This window comes from Myotis yumanensis, unplaced genomic scaffold (genome assembly GCF_028538775.1).
Source record: "Myotis yumanensis isolate MYYU_CA2020_CCGP unplaced genomic scaffold, mMyoYum1.0.hap1 SCAF_1, whole genome shotgun sequence".
In the NCBI taxonomy this organism is placed as follows: domain Eukaryota; kingdom Metazoa; phylum Chordata; class Mammalia; order Chiroptera; family Vespertilionidae; genus Myotis; species Myotis yumanensis.
In genome coordinates, this window is record NW_027223752.1 from 127,022,789 (window position 1) to 127,038,606 (window position 15,818).

A 15,818-nucleotide genomic window follows, 5' to 3' on the forward strand; every position below is an offset into this window, starting at 1 on the left:
GTTTTATTCACAGATATATTAATTTTATTGTTTAAAATTATTATCAAAAGTTTAACTCATTACAAGTACCTATGTTTACAAGTATTTCCTCAAAGAGGAAATCAGGATCTCAAAATATATCAAAATATTTATAATTGGATTACTATATACACATGGAATGTAATTATAGATGAAAAATCATCATATAAAGAATTGTGTAGATAAAACAGTGGGAAAATTAGAATTAAGAGATATGTATCATATATCTTTCAAAATAAGATGAAGTTACAGGACCGTGAGACAGTTGCACATCTACTGACAGCTGATCAGATTTAGCATAGTAGTATTTTAGATTTGCTTAAAGAATCTGTTGAGCTTATTAAGTAATCTCTCCCTTTAGAAATTAAGCTACTGATAAATAATGCATCAATTTACAAATTATAGACTTTAATTATAGTCTATACTAATAGAAGGGTAATATGCTAATTAGACCGGGAGACCTTAAGGATGACATTCCAGACCTCCTTCCAGACAAAGCTGTGGCTGGCAGGGCTGAGGCAAGCCGCCAAAGCTGGGAGGGCCCATCGCAGAGCCCCAGCCGGGTGGGCATGGCCTCCCTCTGTGCAGCATTGATCACAGAACCCTTCCAGGGTGGGCAGGGCAGGTAGGGCCACCCTGTGGGCAGCGATTGATTGCAGGGTGAGCAGGGCCTCTGTGTGTGCGGAGATTAATGGCAGAGCCCAGGCCAGGTGGGAAACACCTGCCTCTGTTCTGCCATTGATCCCAGAGCCCCAGTAGGGTGGGCAGAGCCTCCATCTGTGCAGCATTGATCACAGAGCCCTGGGAGGGTGGGAAGGCAGGCAGGGGGAGGCAGTGGGGGTAAGCAGGCTAGTAGGTTGGGGCAGTTTGGGGCTATCCGGCTGGTGGGGGGGGGGGGCAGTTGGGAGTGAGCAGGCTGGCAGTGGGGGAAAGTTGGGGGTTACCAGGCTAGTGGGGGGCAGTTGGGGGTGTTAGGGGTGAGCACGTTGGCAGGGAGAGGCATTTGGGGGCAATCAGGCCAGCAGGAGTGGCATTTGGAGGTGAGCAGGCCAGCAGGGGGGGAAGTTGGGGTGAGCAGGCTGGCAGAGGGGGACAGTTGGGGGCAATCAGGCCGGCAAGGGGGTGCAGTTGGGGGCAAGAAGACCAGCGGCATGGGGGGGGGCAGTGGGAGCAAACAAGCCGACAGGCAGAGTGGTTAGGGGCGATCAGGCAGGCAGGCAGTTGAGCGGTTAGAAGCCAGCAGTTCCAGATTGCGAGAGGGATGTCTGACTGCTGGTTTAGGCCCGATCCCACAGTCAGACATACCCCAAGGGGTCCAAGATTGGAGAGGGTGCACACCAGACTGAGGGACTCCCCCCACACACACACACACGCGCGAATTTCATGCCTTGGGCCACTAGTGATAATATAATGATTTTAAATGTACCAAATGTTAGATTTTAGATTATATGGCAACAAATCTTTAATATACAAAATGATCAAAACAAGAACCTTTTTCCCCCATTTGAGAGTTAGTTCTTAGTTCTCTATAATCTTTACAATGGAGATAAACTTGAATAGAAAAATGTCAAGTAATTTTATTTTGTAGAATATTAGAATGTTGCTGAATTTACAGATATTCCATGACCAAAAAAATGTGAATAATGTGTCATCCATACCATGAATAATGTGCTTATACATTTTTAAGTAAACTTTAGGGCTTTAGGGCAAAGAATAAAAAGTCGAGGATCTCTATTTGAAGATTTTTTTTAATGCTGTAACTGCTATGAATTAGTAAATTAGAGTCAAATTATATTCTGACTGTTTGAAACCTTACACACACTCACACACACACACACACACACACACACACACACACACACCTCTTTTCATTGGCATTAAATTTATATGCCTCTCATTTATATGAGAGATTGAGAGAGAGGGAGGTATTGATTGATTCATCTAGAAGTTCTGATGATTTCAGTTTCCTTTTCCATACAGAAATATCATATGAAAGACAAAAAATGATCAGACATGATGCACACTTATTTATAACACTTCATTATAAGGGTCCATATATCTAAGAACACAATGCATGATTTTGCAGCCTAAACAAGGGACTGGAACTTCAGGTAGAATATAATTGTCCCAATGTCTACACGTATATGTTAATTAATTTAAAAAGATTTCAAACATCAAGTTGATGATTTGGTTTCTTAACAGTAAAACTAACATTTAAATCTGCATTTATAATGATTTAAACAACACTAAGCCTGCTTATATTTTGTAGCTGTTTTATTTTTAGATTGATAATAACTGGACTTATTTATTCCTGGAGCTAGCTTTATTTCAAGTTACTTTCCCTGTGGCTTACTTATCACTCTCCCTTGAGACACTGCCTTAATGGAGATTTAAGTCGATAAGAAAACTGCAGAGGCTATTGAATTTAATAGTCACCTGATGGAGCTTGATCACTGTGGCCTTCTCACCCCAATATTCTTCTCTTAAAAAGAGACGATCTGTGCTGCTTATAGTCTTTGTAAAGATAGTCAGGAATTTATCTGATTCAGTTTTCCCACCTACACTGTATTGCTTTCATCTAAGTTCAACATTGTACAAAATGATTGCCTCTTCAGATATACTAACTTGTCAAAGTACTTGTTTCTTTATCTGCTAAATAAATTAGATTGCTTGGAAGCATCCAGTCTTTATTTTTTCAAGTTTCTTTTTACTTTATGTTAAAATTAGATATTGGAATATTTGCAGAATATTTGAAAAGGCATTGATGATATCACTAGCATGTTGTCAACAAAGTAGTACAATTAAACATTTTTACATAACGTTTCATTTGGTTAAGTATTTAAGATTCACATTTAATTAATCATTTACTTTTCAGAGGTGTTTGGCTAGACAACTTGTTAGATTTGTAGCAGATTTTAAGTGGGGAAAATTGAATACTTTCTTATTTCTGAACCCCAGAGACTATTGAACAATTGTTAGAAATTCCAGAGGATGGCATAATCAATTTCTTAAAGAATAACAAAGGAATGAACAGAGAACTTCATCTGAAAGTTTAAATAAGATTCATGGAAAGACCTTGACAAAGTATCATTTGTAAAAACATGCCATGAAGTTTTATTTTCACATGATTTATGTAAGTGGAAATTTCCAAGAATGTAGTCTTTTTATATGATTTCTTTCTCTTAGTATGTTTTTGAAATTCATCCATGTTGCTGAACATATCAGTAATTCACTCATTTTTATCACTCCATTCACATTTAAACTTACTATTATTATAGTTTAACTAATATTTATCATATTTGTAACTGTCTTCTATATTTTGCATTTGTTCTTTGTTTCTTCTGACTTTTAATATTCCCTACTTACCTGACTTCTGAGATTTTAAATGAGCATTAGTCAATTTTCTCTAGTCCATTAGTATATCAATTATATTTATTTTTTTAGGTTGTAATTTACATATACTAGTATAACTAACCTAAATCCACTTTTAAATAACAGTATGACCTTCAGTGGCAGAATAAGTACTTTTTTTTAAGTATTAGTTTGTTTTTTTAAAAAAATATATCTTTATTGATTTCAGAGAGGAAGGGAGAGGGATAGAGAGTTAGAAACAACGATGAGAGAGAAACATCGATCAGCTGCCTCCTGCACACCCCCTCCTGGGGATGTGCCCACAACTGAGGTACATGCCCTTGACCGGAATCGAACCTGGGACCCTTCAGTCCGCAGGCCCACGCTCTATCCACTGAGCCAAACCGGTTAGGGCAGAATAAGTACTTTTTATAAGAAAATTTTCAGTTCCTTTCTACCTCCCATTGTAACATTGTTGTCATTCAATTTACTTTTCTGCATGTTATGAACAATAAAACATTGTTAGTATTATTATAGATAAAGTTATGCATTAACAGTAAGAAAAATAAAATGTTTTATTTACCCTTATTAATTCCTTCTTTGACACTCTTTTTTATGTAGATCTAAGTTTTTGATTTACATAATTTTCACTGATTTTGAAAATTTTTAAACATTTTTGAAAGCCAGGTTTATTAAGTGAAATAAGCCAATCAGAGAAAGACAAATAGCATATGATCTCACTCATAAGTGGAGTCTAATGAACAAAATAAACTGATGAACAAAATAGAAACAGAGGCATGGATACGTGGAACAGACTGACAGATGTCAGAGGGGAGGGGAGAGGGGCAACTGAATGAAATAAGGTGAAGGTATTAGACAAAGAACAAATATGCATAACCCAAAGACACAGACATTTTTTAAAAATTCTTTATTGTTGAAAGTATTACATATGTCCCCATTTTCCCTCCATTGACATCTTCTAGCCCACCCCCGCACCCTACCCAGGCCATCACCACCCTATTGTCTGTGTCCATGGGTTATGCATATATGCATGTAAGTTCTTTGGTTGATCTCTTCTGATCTACCCATCCTCTCCCGACTTCCCTCTCATGTTCAACAGTCTGTTCCATGCTTCTATGTCTCTGGATCTATTTTGCTCATCATTTTTATTTTGGTCATTAGATTCCACATATGAGTGAGATCAAGTGATACTTGTCTTTCTCTGACTGGCTTATTTCATTTAGCATAATACTCTCCAGGTCCATCCATGCTGCTGCAAATGGTAAGAGTTCTTTCATTTTTACAGCTGTGTATTATCCCATTGTGTAAAAGTACCAAAGCTTTTTTATCAACTCATCTACTGATGGGCACTTGAGTTGTTTCCAAATCTTAACTATTGTAAATTGTGCTGCTATGAACATAGGGTGCATATGTTCTTTCTGATTGGTGTTTCTGATTTCTTAGGATATATTTCTTGAAGTGGGATCACTGGATCAAATGAGAGTTCCATTTTTATTTTTTGAGGAATACTGTTTACCACAGTGGCAACACCAGTTTGCATTCTCAACAGCAGTGCACTAGGGCTCCCTTTTCTCCACTTTCTCACCAACACTTGTGGTTTGCTAATTTGTTGATGATAGCCATTCTGACAAGTGTAAGGTGCTACCTCATTGTTTTAATTTGCATCTCTTGGATACTTAGTGACTTTGAGCATTTTTTCATATGTCTCTTGGCCTTTTGTATATCCACTTTAGAGAAGTGTCTATTTAGGTCCTTTGCCCATTTTTTGATTGTATTGTTTGTCTTCCTTTTGGTAAGTTGTATGAGGTCCCTATCTATTCTGGAAGTTAACCCCTTATTGGATGTATCATTGTCAAATATGTTCTCCCATGTAGTGGGCTCTTTTCATTTTGTTGATGGTTTCTTTTGCTGTGCAGAAGCTTTTTATTTTGATACTAGTGTCCCGGTGCAAAAATTCGAGGAATTAATTAGAGGAAATATTTTAATATTGCTATTTGCCCTTTCTCTCTAATAGAAGTGTCAGAGATGAAAGAAAATTAGTAAAATGTATATGAAAATCTCCCTCCTATCAGAGTCTGGGACACGCCACAGGACCCAGAGTCAAGTCCCTGCCCACCTGTGCACACCTTGAAATTGCACCAGACTGAGACCCGGCTGGCCCCACCCCCATTGGGCGAGACCCAGACCTGGCTGGCCCACCCCCGCCAAGCCCCGCTGAGCAGAGGGGCACAGCCTCAGATCCCCCAGCCCAGCGCCGGGAAGGGGGCACAGCCTCAGGTCCCTGTCAAGCCCCACCAGGGCTGGGGGGCAGCCTCAGGTCCCTGCTGATCGGTTGTTATGGTATCACAGCGTGATGACCATTTGCATATTAGCATTTTATTATTATGATAGTCCCATTTGTTTTTATTTTCTCCTTAGTTTCCTTTGCCCTAGAAGATGTACTGGTAAACATATTGCTATTATAAATATCTGAGATTTTACTGTTTATGGTTTCATCTAGGATTTTTTATGGTTTCAAAATTTACCTTTAACTCTTTTATCCATTTTGAGCTTATTCTTATGTATGGTGTAAGTTGGTGGTCTAGTTTCATTTTTTTTGCATGTATCTGTCCAATTTTCCCAGCACCACTTATTGAAGAGACTGTCTTGACTCCGTTGTTTGTTCTAGCCTCCTTTGTCAAATATTAATTGAGCATAATGGCTTGGGTCGATTTTGGGGTTCTCTATTCTGTTCCATTTACCTATATGCCTGTTTTTGTGTCAGTACCAGGCTGTTTTGATTACAGTAGCTTTGTAATATAGCTCGCTATCTTGTATTGTGATTCCTCCAACTTTGTTCTTCTTTCTCAAGATTGCTGTGGCTATTTGGGGTCTTGAAGTGTAAGTTTATTGGATAGGGTATTCTAGGTTAGTGGGTTGTTTTGTTTGTTTGTTTGTTTAACATTAAACATTTCACTCTACTCTCATTGTTTGAATGATGAGAAATCTGATGTAATTATTATCCTTGTGCCTCCCGCATAAGATGTCTGTCTTTTTTTACTCTGGCATTTCTTCAGATTTTCATGCAGTCTAAATAGATATACCAAGTTACAGATTTTTTTTGTTGTTGTTGCTCTTATTTTGTTTAATGTTTTCTGTAGGTATCAGGCAGAGGCTTCTGTTTTCTCTACTTTTCTTGCCTCCACCCTCTGCATTTTTGGGGGGGAATTTTTTTCTAAGAACTTTGTAAATAGAGGGTTTTTTTGTAGATTTTTCCATTGTAATTCTATTTTACTCAAGCTGTATTGAAATGGATGGTAGTAGGGGTGTGGGAAGGAAAGTATCCTATAATAGTATGATTATACCTTAGTCTTTTAGTGTGCCTGCACACTGGGCTGTGACTTTCACAAGTGTATTTAGCCTGCCTCCCACTCCTCCCAGTACATAGCAAGACAGGAAGGCCAGAGGGTGCTGCAGTTAAATAATGGCTCTTTCCCCTAGAAAGCTCTCTAGAGAGGTAGTTTCCTTTGCAGTGTTAGCCTTCATTGTGTAGAATGCTCTGGAAATATTTTTCTTATTTTTCTCTTCTTGTACCCAGAATGTGAAGATATTTTTTGAAATTTTCAACATGAGAACCTTGTGGGATTCTTGGAGGTGAAATCTACAAAAATTTGGACTATGGTCCCTGGGGTTACTCATTCTCACACATGGAGTCTCCAGCAATTAGTTGAAGTGACAATGTGTTCCAGCCAGGTTATGACTCCAGAGGTTTCTGTTCCAGGTTCGCTAATACAGACTGTAATTCACTATGTTTGCCTATTTCTACAGAGTCCAGGTGGTACTTTGTCCTTAATTCTCTTATGGGTCTAATAAAGGTAATTGCCTTTCTGTTTGTTAGGCTATTTTCTTGGAGTGATGGAATGACAACTCAAAGTATTTTATATGTTGGAGCTGATATTTGAAATCCCACAATCACATCTTAATGTCAAGAAACTATTTTTACAAGTTAAAAAGAAAAAAGCAGTGTGTGAAGAAAGAAAATGTATATAATAAAATGTTTTAGTACATGGTCTCTATTCTTGACCATTTGAAACATACTTTTTGGATGTTAATTCCCACAGTCTAAATTAATGATGATGCTAGGGTGTTTTAGGATTTTTATCTAATTAGGTATATGAAAATGGCCTTATAAATATTAATGTCAATTAAGAACTAATATATTTAGTGATGGCATATTTTTCCTATTGACTATTAGTAACTTGAATCCAAATAATGCAAAAATATACTGATCGTAACATTCAATTACATTTGGCATACCTCTAATAATTTTCCTTTCCCACATATGTCAAGATATTACACATATGCTATATTATTTTTCTGTTGTATTTATGAGGACAGTATGTGGTAACTTATAACCATATACTATAAACATATTATATAATAATTTTTCTTTAAAAATTGTGAGATTGAACATTTTTATGAATAAATTATCATGTCATTTTTCTATTAAATAATCAGAAACGAAAAACATTTTATGTGCCTCTAATATATTATGATAAACACTAGGAACCAAATAATGAATAAGCTCTTACCCTCAATTTTATCTACTGATAGTGGTCTCTGTTATGGTGACATATTAGAGACTCTTGACTAGCTCATTATTCACATAGATGAACTCACTTCAGAGAGAATTCTATGCCTCTTCTCATGAAATGTATGGCCTAAGAACTGGTATTAAAAATCAGTTTGCTGTCATTCTGTCTTTTTTTTAAGTGTGATTTCCTCCTATCAATAATTATGTACTGCCGAAACCGGTTTGGCTCAGTGGATAGAGCGTCGGCCTGTGGACTGAAGGGTCCCAGGTTTGATTCCAGTCAAGGGCATGTACCTGGGTTGCGGGCACATCCCCAGTAGGAGATGTGCAGGAGGCAGCTGATCGATGTTTCTCTCTCATCGATGTTTCTAGCTCTCTATCTCTCTCCCTTCCTCTCTGTAAAAAATCAATAAAATATATTTAAAAAAAAATAATTATGTACTGATTTGAGGTATGTGCTCTAGGAAATAGAAAGAGTAATTGAAATAGATTCTGATGTCAAAGAGCTTATAGTCTTGGTTGAGAGATAATACATATAAACTAGAGGCCCAATGCATGAAATTTGTGCAAGAATAGGCTTTACTTCTCCCGGCTGCTGGCACCAGCTTCCCTCTGGCACCCAGGACCTTGGCTTCCCTTGCAGCCTTGGCTTTGTCTGGAAGGTCATCTGGAAGGTTGTCTGTAAGGATGTCCGGTCTAATTAGCATATTACGCTTTTATTGTTATAGATCATAAAGAAATCTACTAAAACCAAGGAGCAATTCATTTTCACAATTTTGTGAGCATCATCTAATCTGACATAAAGTAAATGAGAAAAATAAATATTGGACCCTAGGAAAGAGAGAACTTACTCGAGTAGTGCATTAAAAGATGACTCTGAGACAATGAGGTTTAGAGAGACACTGGATAGATATGTTTTTTACTTTGCTACAGATTTTGAATTTTCAGTCAGTATTTATTCATTGTATGGGATTGTTTAATGTTCCTTAATCACATCTGGAAGAAAAACCCACTTTTCCTTTTAAGTGTCTCTCCTTTACTCTCACATTGCTACCACACTCACAACAATTCTGACCCAAAATGTGTGGATGGTTTTACCATACCAAACAATTTGCGACGCAAACTGTGTGTCCCACAGTTTAACTGAATTTGATGCCATCTACTTTGGAGACAGAGTCAGATGCCAGGTTCAGGCTGGCTCAGTCCTATGAGACTGGCTCCTCTTTCAGATGCTAATCATAAATAGCATGTCCCCAGGTTACCCACAATTTCTGTTTAACTTGACTACAAATCTGAGGTTTCCATGATTTTCTCCCCCTGGATTTGATTATTTACTAGAACTCACAGAATTCAGGGAAATGCATTTATTAGTACATTATATAACAAAAGTTATGATAAAGGTACAGATGAACAGACAGATTAAAGAATACATAGGGGTGTCCAGCTGGTGTGCCCCAGGAGTGGAGTGTTGACCCAGGAACCAAGATATTGCTGCTTCAGTTCCTGGCCAGGGCACATGCCTGAGTTGTGGGCTTGATCTCAGTAGGAGGATGCAGGAGGCAGCCGATCAAGATGGTCCCCTCTCATCAATGTTTCTATCTCTCTATCCCTCTCATTCCCTTTCTCTCTGTTAATCAATACAAAAAACAAACAAACAAAAAAAACAAACAAACCAATAACCACATTTAAAAAATATACATGGGGGGAGCATGGGAGAATACAAAGCATAAGAGGTTCTGTCCCAGGGATTTGGGGTGTATCTCCCTCCCAGTACATGGGTGTGTTTCCCAATCTGTAAACTCATCAAATCCTGTACTTCAAGGGTTTTTATAGAGGTTTGGTCACTTGGGCATGACAAATCATTAACTCTATTTTTAGCGCCTTTCCACTCTCTGAAGAATTGGAGAGTGGGTGGAGCTGGAATTTCGAGCCTCTAATCATAGCATGGTCTTTCCACTGACCACTGCCATCCAGGAGCCCACCAAATGTCACCTCATTAGAATGACAACCACAGCTATCAGCAAGGAAATTCCAGGGGATTAAAGAACTCTGTCAGGAACAAGGGTCAAAGTCCAAATATTAGAACAAAAGATGCTACTAGTGTTCCACTTAGGAAATTACAAGAGTTTTAGGAGCTCTATGCTAGGAACATGTGCATATTTTCTATTATCTCACAACCTCCAATGCTAATTTTATATGGCAGTTAAGGCCACTTGTAGATGAGATCATGTATAACTATTCCACCTTAATATTACATTTACCTCAAATAGAAGGAGAAAGAATAACTGTGGCACATTAAAAAAAAAGAAAAAATACAGTTCTAATTTAATTTAATGCTGCTATGTGAATGCCATTCTCTCTGAAATGTGATGTTCTTATTTATCAATATCTGCCTTTTTCTATTTCACATGTTTTTGAGAGAATAAAAAAGAGATAATGTATCTTGGAGCTGGAAACCTGTTGGTTATTTTTGAATTTACTATTTTAGTTTCCCTGGGTACTATATTGTACTAGTAATGATTCATTCAGAATAGAAAAATACATTAAAAATTAGGCATCTTGTCATTCCTCATATCCTTTTGTCATCTATAATGATTATGTTCCAAAGGATATGAGATCACTCTTCCACAAAAAAAAAAAAAAAATCAATAATAACAGTCTTCCTTTCGGAATTGAGAGGACTCTAAGAATATGTGGAGCATAAGAGCTTTCCAATACATTTTATCTTATTTTTTAGAATGATGTAGGTTGAACGAAATGCCACAGTGTAAGAAACGACCATTCTCTAAGTAGTACAATCTCATTCACCTTTTATTTTTTAAAAAATGATTGAAGTCATTTTTCTCGGTGACCAATCCTTCCTTTAGAGCAAGGATTAAAATGTTATTCCATTGTTCACCTTCATGAAAGCAGTTGTCATGCACATTTATGGCAAGTGCCTATGAAGAAATGGAATAGTCCAGTACCACAGACAGCTTCATACTGTGCAGACAGCCATCGGTCATTACATTATGTCATATTGTTTTATCACTATATTGGCATTGTAACTAGTATTTGCCTTAATTGTTGAGTTTATATAATTCAAAATCATATATCTAGAATAAAATACAAAATATAATATACTTAAAGAAAATTTAAATTGATCAACCATTATAACACATCAAGCTAAATTGGTATTGTTAGGTCTGATCAAATAATTGAATTGATATCTCCTCCCCTGAAAAACTGACCTTTAATCATCTTGCAACCAACCTTCCCTTTTGCTCAGACCACATTCTGTTTGCTAAGACCAGTAACTTTCCCCTGCAGAATTGCCCAAGATCCAGACAACCCAGATAATTCCCCAACAAAATGCCCACCTAGAGTCCTTTAAAATCTCTGACTCTCCACACCTGGATGCTAATGCCATTTTGGGGCTAAGCTCATTTGGTTTCCAGATGATCTAATCTATACTAATAAAAGGGTAATTTGATAATTAGGGTGGATTTTTTCAGGACAACCATCCGGACATCCTTCTGGACAAAGCTGCAGCAGCTGCCTGAGGCTCAGGCAAAGGCGGATGGCAGCTGCCGCTGGGAGGGCCGGCCCAAGGCTCAGGCAGCCATGGTGGCCGCCAGTGGCAGCAGCAGTGGGGTGATGGGGGTGGTGCCTTCTCCTGATCAGCCAGGTCACCTTCAGCAGAGGGAGGCCAGACTGCAGCTTAGGCTGGGGGCCGAGGCAGAGGTGTTTAGGGGCAATCAGGCCGGCAGTGGGGCAAGGTAGAGGCGATCAAGCTGGCAGGGGGGCAAGGTAGGGGCGATCAGCCTGGCAGGGGGGCAGTTAGGGGAAATCAGGCTGGTAGTCAGGCAGAGGCAGTTAGGGGTGATCAGGCAGGCAGGTAGAAGAGCGGTTAGGAGCAAGTGGTCTCGGATTGTGAGAGGGATGTCTGTCTGCTGACATCCTGTGGGATTGGGCCTAAACTGGCAGACAGACATCCCCTGAGGGGTCCCAGATTGGAGAGGGTGCAGGCCAGTCTGAGGGACACCCCTCCATGCACAAATTTTGTGCACTGGGCCTCTAGTCTACATAATAAAAGCCTAAGCAACTGTTACAATGAAACGACCAGAATGACTGGTCACTATGATGCGCACTGACCACCAGGGGGCAGACGCTCAACGCAGGAGCTGCTCCCTGGTGGTCAGTGCGCTCCTTCAGGGGGAGCGCCACTCAGCCAGAAGCCAGGCTCATGGCTGGCGAGTGCAGCAGCGGTGGCAGGAGCCTCTCCCACCTCCATGGGAGCACTAAGAAGCAGTGATCCAAGCGGTAAAAAGCAATGAGCAGGCCAGTGGTAAGGAGCAAGGGGTCTTGGACTGTGAGAAGGTACAGGCAGAGCTGAGGGAACCCCTGCTAGTGCATGAATTTCATGCACCGGGCCTCTAGTAAATTCATAATCCTTTACCACTTTCGGCCTCCTACAGCAACCCTAACAGGTATAACCTAATGTATAAAAATGTTCTATGTTTTTATGGAATGTTTATTTTTATATTAATGTATGAAAAATGTTTATCAAATTATTCTATGAAATATAAAGACATATACTCCTAAATCAAATCAGGATATATAGAACTAGAAGTCCATAAGAGGGCACTAAAAAGAAGGCAAACTGTACACATTTTTCTCATAGGATGTATATCAATAAAACCCAATAGTTTTAAGTTTTTTACACTCCAAACTTGTTATCTATTTATTTATTTTAAAATTACTTAAAAATGTTACTATCTAATTAACTCTTTAATTATAGTTTATATCATCCAGCAAGTTTAGAAATAGCATATATTTAATTGTCAACAGGTTAGCATATTAATTTCTGTGATGTATTTATTTTCATTTATTTTTTACTGAATTTATTGATTTTACATTGGTTAAAAAATTATGTTTCCAGTGTACAATTCAGTATATTGTACTGTATGTTCACCATCCAAAGTCTAGTCTACTTTTGTCACCATTTAACACCCCATTTAACCTTCTCAATCTGCCCTCACTTCCTTTACCCTCTGGTAATCACCAGTGTTGTCAGTGCCTATGAAGTATTATTGTTTCTGTTTTTTTGCTTAATCCCTTCAACTTTTATACCCAGTCTCCCAGTATCCCTCCTCTCTGACAACTTTCAGTATGTTTTGATTTTGTTCATTAGAATCCAAATATAAGTGAAATCATAAAGTATTTGTCTTTCTTATTTCAATTAGAATACTACTTTCCAGGTCTATCCATGCTGGTGCAAATAAGATTTCCTTCTTTTTTACAGCTGAGTGGTATTCCATTGTGTAAATGTACCATAATTTTTTTTTTATTCACTCATCCACTGATGTACAACTGGGCTGCTTCCAAATCTTAGCTATTGTAAGTAGCATTGCAATGAACATAGTGGTTCATGTATTCTTTTGAATCAGTGTTGAAGGTTTCTTTGGATATATTACAAGAAGTGGAATTGCTGGGTCATAGCTGTTCTATTTTTAATGTTTTGAAGAAAATGCATGCTGTGCTTTCTACAGTGTCTGCACCAATCTGCATACCCACCAACAGTGCATGAGGCATTTCTTTTCTCCACATTCTCTCCAGCACTTATAATTTGTGGATTTATTGATGAAAGCCATTCTGATAGTGTGAGGTAATAACTGATTGTGGTCTTAATATGCATTTTTTGATGATTAGTTATATTGAGTCTCTTGGCCATCTGTAAATCCTCTTTGGAAACATGTCTATTTAGGTGCATTGACCATTTTTAATTGGATTATCTGTGTGTGTTTTGTTTGTTTTGTTTGTGTTGTGTGTGTGTGTGTAAGTTGTGTGAGTTTTTATAAATTTTTTATATTAACCCTTTATCAAATATATCATTGCCAAATATGTTCTCCCACTTGATAGGTTGTATTGTCAATTTGTTGATAGTTTCCTTTGCTGTGCAAAAACTTTTGAGTTTGATACAGTCACTTTATTTTATTTTATTTTATTTTTGTTTTTTTGTTTTTCCTGAGGTTGAGGAGATATGTAAGTAAAAATAGAGCAATGTCGGGGAGTTTACTGCCTATATTTTCTTCTAGGAGTTTTATGGTTTTGTGTTGCATATACAAGTCTTTAATCCATTTTTATATGGTATAAGAAAGTAGTCTACTTTCATTTTTGAGTGTATTTGTCCATTTATTGACTGGACATTATTTTTTAAAATCTTTATTGTTGAAAGTATTACATAGTAGATCCCCTTTGACCCCTTTAAGCCCACCCAACCCTTTACCTCAGGCCTTCACCACCCTATTGTCTATGGTCATGGGTTCTGCATATATGCATACAAGTTCTTTGGCTGATTTCTTCCCATCCACCTACCACTTCCACCTTCCCCCTGAGATTCTACAATCTGTTCCATGCTTCTATGTCTCTGGATCTATTTTGTTCATCAGTTTATTTTGTTCATTAGATCTCACCCACGAGAGTCATGTAATATTTGTCTTTCTCTGACTGGCTTATTCCACTTAGCATAATACTGTCCAGGCCCCTCCCTGTTGCCTCAAAGGGTAAGAGATCCTTCTCTTTTAGTGCTGCATAGTATTTCATGGTATAAATGTATGACAGCTTTTTTATCTATTTATCTGATGGGTACTTGGGCTATTTACAGATCTTGGCTACTGGAAATTACCCTGCTATGAACATAGGGGTGCATGTATTCTTTCTTATTGGTGCTTCAGGTTTCTTAGGATATATTCCTAGAAGTTGGATCACTGGGTCAAATAGCAGTTTCATTTTTAAATTTTTTTTTGAGGAAATTCCATACTGTTTCCCATAATGGCTGCACCAGTCTGCATTCTCACCAGCAGTGTACTAGGGTTCCCTTTCCTCCTCATCCTCAGTAGCACTTGTCATTTGTTGATTTATTGATGGTAGCCATTATAATAAATGTGAGGTGATATCACATTGTCATTTTAATTTGCATCTCTCTTATTATCAGTGACTTTAAACATTTTTCATATGTCTCTTGGCCATCTGTATATTCATTTTGGAGAAGTGTCTATTTTTTAAAAATATCTTTTTATGGATTTCATAGAGATCGGGAGAGGGAGAGAGAGATAGAAGCATCAGTGATGAGAGAGAATCATTGATAGGCTGCCTCCTGCACATACCACACTGGGGATCAAGTCCATAATCGGGCCATATGCCCTGACCCGGAATATGACCTTGACTTCCTGGTTCATAGGTCAATGCTCAACCACTGAGCCATGCCAGTTAGGCCCTTTGCCCATTTTTTAATTGGATTGTTTGTCTTCCTTTTGGTAAGTTGTATGAGTTTCTTATACATATTGTGGATATTAACCCTTTATTAGATGTATCATTGCCAAATATGTTCTCCCATGCAGTGGGCTCCATTTTCATTTTGTTGATAGTTTATTTTGCTGTGCAGAAGCTTTTTATTTTCTTGTAGTCCCATTTGTTTATTTTCTTCTTAGTTTCCTTTGCCCTAGACAGTGGTCGGCAAACTGCGGCTTGCAAGCCACATGCAGCTCTTTGGCCCCTTGAGTGTTGCTCTTCCACAAAATACCACGTGTGGGCGTGCATGTACAGTGCGATTGAAACTTTGTGGCCCATGCGCAGAAGTCGGTATTTTGTGGAAGAGCCACACTCAAGGGGCCAAAGGGCCGCATGTGGCTCATGAGCTGAATTTTGTCAACTACTGTCCTAGGAGATGTATCAGTAAGCATATTGCTATGAGAGATGTCTGAGATTTGGCTGCCTATGGTTTCTTATAAGATATTTTTGGTTTCACGACTTACATTTAAGTCTTTTATCCATTTTGACTTTATTCTTGTGCATGGTGTAAGTTAGTGGTCTA